This window comes from Carlito syrichta, unplaced genomic scaffold (assembly GCF_000164805.1).
Source record: "Carlito syrichta isolate Samal-C Ts95f unplaced genomic scaffold, Tarsius_syrichta-2.0.1 Scaffold316302, whole genome shotgun sequence".
NCBI lineage: Eukaryota > Metazoa > Chordata > Mammalia > Primates > Tarsiidae > Carlito > Carlito syrichta.
This window is the reverse complement of record NW_007260398.1, coordinates 1,383,083-1,388,806: the sequence shown is the minus strand read 5'-3', so window position 1 is coordinate 1,388,806 and position 5,724 is coordinate 1,383,083. Positions and strand designations below refer to the sequence as shown.

Here is a 5,724-nt window from a genome sequence, read left to right as displayed (position 1 = left end):
GAGGGGCGGGCGAGGTCAGGGGTCAGGGCACCGCGCTTTCTCGGGGCGGGCTGGAAGGGGAGCAGGTGGCTCGCGGACATGCCTGGGGGTCGGGCTCGGGGGCCAGGACGGGACGTTCGCGCGCCGTGCGGGCTGAGAGGGGAGGTGCGCACACGGAGGGCCTGAGGCTCCGGCGCGGGGTCCCGGGGACTGATGGAGCCGCGGTGTTCGAAGAAAGAGCGAAGAGGGGGTGCTAGGAGCGGGGACGGGGAGGGAACGCCGGAGGTCGCGGGGGTCTCGCCCCCTTCCCCGCCGCGGCCTAGGACAAATGGTCCAGCTCCCAGCTGGCCCCGGTGGCGGGTCCCATGATGGAGGGTGCGCCGGTCCGCTTCGACGCCGCGAAAAGGCCGACGGGCACAGGGCAAGGTCCCCCGCAGCCGCCTTATCGGCGGAGCCGGGGAGCCGGGTCTGCTCTCTGGGCCTCCGGCCGCCCACTTCAACAAAAGGCTCGTTTGAACCCAGCCGACGCCCGGGGAGCGCCTTCCGTGCGAAGGGCCTGGGCCGGCGGCTCAGTGGTTGTGGGAAGGTTGGCTTGGGGGCTGCTTGTGCAGCTTTCGGGGCCCCTGGAATTCCAGGCTCCAGGAGAGGGGTGTTACTGTACATACTGGGGCATATTGTACATATGTTAGTGGGCCGGGTGCCTCTCCAACTCTTGGGTTTCATACGTCCCTACTTGTAAGACTCTTGCTTTCTTTATATTCCACCTTTGGATTCTTCTTTCCTTCTGGTTTCCTCCAGGTTCCCTACCTCATCTACTGTGTCGGACTCTTGCAAAGAGCATCATTAGAGGAGAAGTTGAGGAGCTCCGGCTTGAGTTTCCTGTGTGTAAAATGAGGATATTCTTGTATTGTCCGAGCTTTTGTTCAGAGGGGTACTATGAAGTTAAAGGGATGTGACAGCGCTTTGAAGTGGAAAGCAAAAGCAAAAATTATATGGAAGGAGAGCTTCGACGGGAGATAGGCATGCAGAAACTTTTACTGGCCACGATTTCAGTGAATGTTGTTGAAAACAGGGGCAGCTGTGTTTACTTTGACTTCTGTGGTATCTGAGGCCTGACCAGTTGACATCACTTCTTGGCTGTGTAAGCCTTGGAGCAAGTTGCTTAGCCTCTTTGTTTTTTTGTTCCACAGAGGTAAAATAAGTTTTGATAGTATCAGTCCTACAGGTTTTTGGGAATTATTAGTTAATGAACATAAAGTGCTTAGAACAGTTTCTGACCTGTAGGAGTTATTGTTATTACCTACATGTGCCTTCTCTGCCCCTTAAAGTTTCTAAATTAAGGAATTCTAACCTTATTCTTTGCTCAGAATCCCATGAACCCTTAGGCCTGTGTTTTCCGTTCACATCATTAACTTTGATCTGAGGGTCATTAACTTTGACCTTAGGGTATAGTGTAATTATATGTGACTAGGGACTTTCTGCTGGGTGTTTTATTAAATAAGGTTGGAAACTATCATTCATTATATTAGGTCATTTACTGTGATATCTGTGTTGGGCAAATAAAACCTGAGAACTTCGGCTGTTTATTTTTTCATTGGACAGTATTTCATTCACAATGTTGCCTGACTTAGGCAGTTTATTTTGGATCCTATACCAAAAAGGCCATGATTGCAGCATGCTTGATTTCTCATGTTTCCATGATGACTGTGGGACTCAGGAGGGGAATTTCTGAGTAGCTGGCAGCACTTCATGGTAAGGAATGGGGAAGGTTTGTATGACTCTGATTTTACTCTATGCTGGGAAATCAGCAGTGGTCTCTTGGATTATTCTGTTTGGATTACTAAGCAGCTTTGGTTCAGTTTTGACTCAGAGTTAGAGAATGCTATCTACAAAGTACGATCTTTTCTGTTTGACCTCTAGAGGACTGTTTTGTCTTCTGAGTCTCCTCTTCAAGGAAGTTACTGTTTATACACATAGCATTATTAGGGACTTATCACAAAATGAAAAACACTGAATTTATGAAAAAGAACACTGCTTACTTCAGCAGCATGCTGGTCACATTTTGCTAAAGTATAGATGGTGTAAGCTTAGTTATTTAGCTTTGGAATAAGATAAAGACTTCTTTTTTCTTTTTTTTGAGTTGGAGTCTCACTCTGTCGCCCAGACTGGAGTTCAGTGGCCGCTCCCGGCCACTGCAGCCTCGACCTGCTGGGCTCTGGCGATCCTTCTGCCTCAGCCTTCCAAGTAGCTGGAACTACAGGCATGCGCTACCACACCCGGCTGATTTTTTGATTTATTGTAGAGATGAGGTCTCGCCAAGTTGTCCAGGCGGGTCTCGAACCTGTGGGCTCAGGCAATCCACTTACCTCAGCCTCCCAAAGCATGGGATTACAGGCTGAGCCACCGAGCCCGCCCGAGAACTTTTTCTTAAACTAACACCATGGGGGCTTTTCACTTTGCTTCTTATATCATCTTCTGTCATGATGTAGATAAAATCAGAGTCTTCAACCTGACTTTTTGTTTATCGTTTTATATCACTTTTTTTTTGAGTCAGTGCCTTACTCTGTCACCCAGGCTGCAGTGCAGTGGCTCGGTCACAGCTCACTGCAGCCTTGACCTCCTGGGCTTAGATGATCCTCTTGCATCAGCCTCCTAAGTAGCTGGGACTGAAGGCGTGCCCACCATGCCTGGCTAATTTTTTAGTTTTTTGTTGAGATGAAGTCTTGCTATGTTGTGTAGACTGGTCTTGAACTCCTGGGCTCAAGCAATACTCCCGCCTTGGCCTCTCAAAGTGCTGGGTTTACAGGTGTGAGCCCCTGCACTCTGCATCGCATTCATCCTTTTTTTTTTTTTGATTAGGAATCTCACTGTGTCGTCCAGGCTGGAGTGCAGTGGCACACTCATGGCCACTGCAACCTTGGCCCACTGGGCTCAGGCGATCCTTCTGCCTCAGCCTTCCAAGTAGCTGGAACTACAGGTGCACGTCACCCACACGGCTAATTTTTTTATTTAACTGTAGAGATGAGGTCTCACCAAGTTGCCCAGGCTGGTCTTGAACCCCTGGACTCAGGCAATCCTCTCACCTCTGCCTCCCAAAGTGCTGGCATTATAGGCATGAGCCATCACACCTGGCTATACATTCATTTTAATAAGAGAAAAATAGGATAAACTTATCCTAGTTTTAAAAATAATACTAGATTTTACATCCTCAAGAATAATGTGGAAACATGGTTTTTCTAAGCTGTTTCTTTCTCCTCACCCCCAAGGGAAGCAGATTGAATTCTGGAACTAATTGGATGGATATTTTTGATAGAAAGGCTCAGAAAATGTCTTCTTCATGATCTAGAATGGAAAAATTAAAGTACTAATCTCTCATTTAAAAAAAAAATGGGCTGGGTGTGGTGTCACACACTTGTAATCCTAGCACTTTGGGAGGTCACGGTGGGAGGATTCCTTGAGCCCTGGACGTCGAGACCAGCCTGGGCAATATAGCAAGTCCTCATCTCTACAAAATAAAAAAATTAGCCAGACATGAGGCAGAAGGATTACTTGAGCCCAGGAGGTTGAGGCTATGATGAGCTGTGATCATGCCACTGTACTCCAGCTGGGTGACATTGAGACTCTGACTTAAAATTTAAAAAGTGACTAGTAACCTTCCCTTTGCACTCAGAGACACCTCACAGATCACTTACTAGCAACTCATTTTTTTACAAAGTAGTGAAAAACACATCACTTCATAATGAATAGTATAGTGTTGGAATGAATTATTTTATTGTAATGATATTTGGCTTATGGAATTTAGGACATTGAGGAACTTAATTTATGACAAAAAGTCAAAATTTTATATTTTATATTTTTCTAACATGGTAACGTGAAATAGTCACTGACAGGCATTGCAGGTTCATTGACACATGTTGTGCTATAGTAATTTACTTGACGTCTTCCTCCTGGTGTTTTTCTATTCAAGAAGGCAATGCAGTCTTGTTTTTCTTCCTCCCATGTTAATATGTAATTATCGTCAAAGACGAAGTAGGAGGACATTCTCTTTCTGTGTAATGACAGTTGATATTTTTGTTTATGTATGTCTTGGTATATATTCCGTCTCTTTTTTGCTTTTTCATGCAAGTTGAATGGAAAACTTCAAGGAAACACACATTTTTGAAAAATTTGTGCTGGCATAACTTTGTCCTATATAATCACCAGTTCTTTATGTCCCCTGAAAGGGGATATCTGAGTGGTGTGCTAAATTTACCATGTCCCTCAGAGGGGACATCCAAGTGCAAAAGGATAAAATACACAGGGTTCTGTTTGAACCACTTGAATATTTAGAAAAGTTTTTTCTTTGTTTGTTTGTTTTTGAGTCTGATTCTCACTCTGTCACCCAGGCTGGAGTGTAGTGGCACGCTCATGTCCGCCACAGCCTCGGCCTGCTGGGCTCAAGTGATCCTTCCACCTCAGCCTTCCAAGTAGCTGGAACTACAGGCATGTGCCACCATGCCTGGCTGATTTTTTAAATTTATTGTAGAGGTGAGGTCTCACCGAGTTGCCCAGGATGGTCTTGAACCCGTGGGCTCAGGCAATCCTCTCATGTCGGCCTTGCAAAGTGCTAGGATTATAGGTGTGAGTCACTGCGCCCAGCCTCACTTTGTTTTTTTTGTTGTTTTGAGTCGGGATCTCACTCTATAGCCCAGACTGGAGTGCAGTGGCATGATCATGGCTCACCACAGCCTCGACCTGCTGGGGTGAAGGGAACCACCCTCCTCAGCCTCCTGAATATCTGTGACTGCATAATCACCCCTGGCAAATTTTTAAATTCTTCTTATAGAGATGAGGTCTCGCTATGTTACCTAGGCTAGTTTCGAGCTCCTGGGTTCTAGTAATCTTGCTTTGGCCTCCCAAAGTGCTGGGATATAGGTGTGAGCCGTCACACCCCACTGGGTTTCACTTTTAAAGCCTTGATCTGTATACCTGGCAGTTTATACTTTGTCACCATGCAGCATGTCTTAGGTACTGAAAAGTGAAGAAAGCATCAAGTGGATGAGCTGGCTTTGCCATTTATCTTTAACACATTCCTGCTAACCTTTATTTATTTAATCAGTAACTTCCATGCAAACACTCTTCTGGTTGCTTCTGTGAAAGTACTTCCCCCCTGCCCTATTTTTTTGAGTCAGAGTCTCATTCTATTGCCCAGACTGGAATGCAGTGGCATGCTCATGGCCACTGCAGCCTCGATCTGCTGGCCTCAGGTGATCCTTCTGCCTCAGCCTTCCAAGTAGCTGGAGCCACAGGGGTGTGCCACCATGCCCGGCTAATTTGTTGATGTATTGTAGAGACAAAGTCTCACCAAGTTGCCCAGGCTGGTCTCTAACCCCTGGGCTCAGGCAATCCTCTTGCCTCTACCTTCAAAGTGCTAAGTTTACAGATGTGAGCCACTGTGCCTGGCTTCTTTTCCTATTTAATGCTGCCTTTGATTCTATTGAGGTAGGGGAGGTAAGAACAAAATGGGGAAAGAATTAGAGGATGTGTTCAAAAACATGTTTCTCTAAACCTTACAATTAATTGTAGGGAGACATTTTCAGCTGTAAAACCAGTGAAATGGTTTTACGTGCCTTTGTTCTTTATAGGGGAATTTTATAAGAAAACAAATTAAAGCTGGGCTCGGTGGCTCAGCCTGTAATCCCGCGCCTTTGGGAGACTGAGGTGAGTGGATTGCCTGAGCCTGCAGGTTCGAGACCCACCTGGGCA

General features: G+C 46.3%; 1 protein-coding gene across 3 annotated transcripts in view; it reads left to right on the top strand.

Moving 5' to 3' along the window:
• SLC11A2 (solute carrier family 11 member 2) overlaps positions 1–5,724 on the top strand; it is a 35,708-nt gene that overhangs the window by 1,193 nt on the left and 28,791 nt on the right. The window contains exon 1 of one of the 3 annotated variants that reach the window (XM_008074098.2): positions 187–557. The exons of the other annotated variants lie outside the window; for them this stretch is intronic. The gene's annotated coding sequence lies outside the window, so the exon portion shown is untranslated. Of the gene's footprint in view, positions 1–186; positions 558–5,724 lie in introns of those variants that run through there. 3 annotated transcript variants of the gene reach the window in all.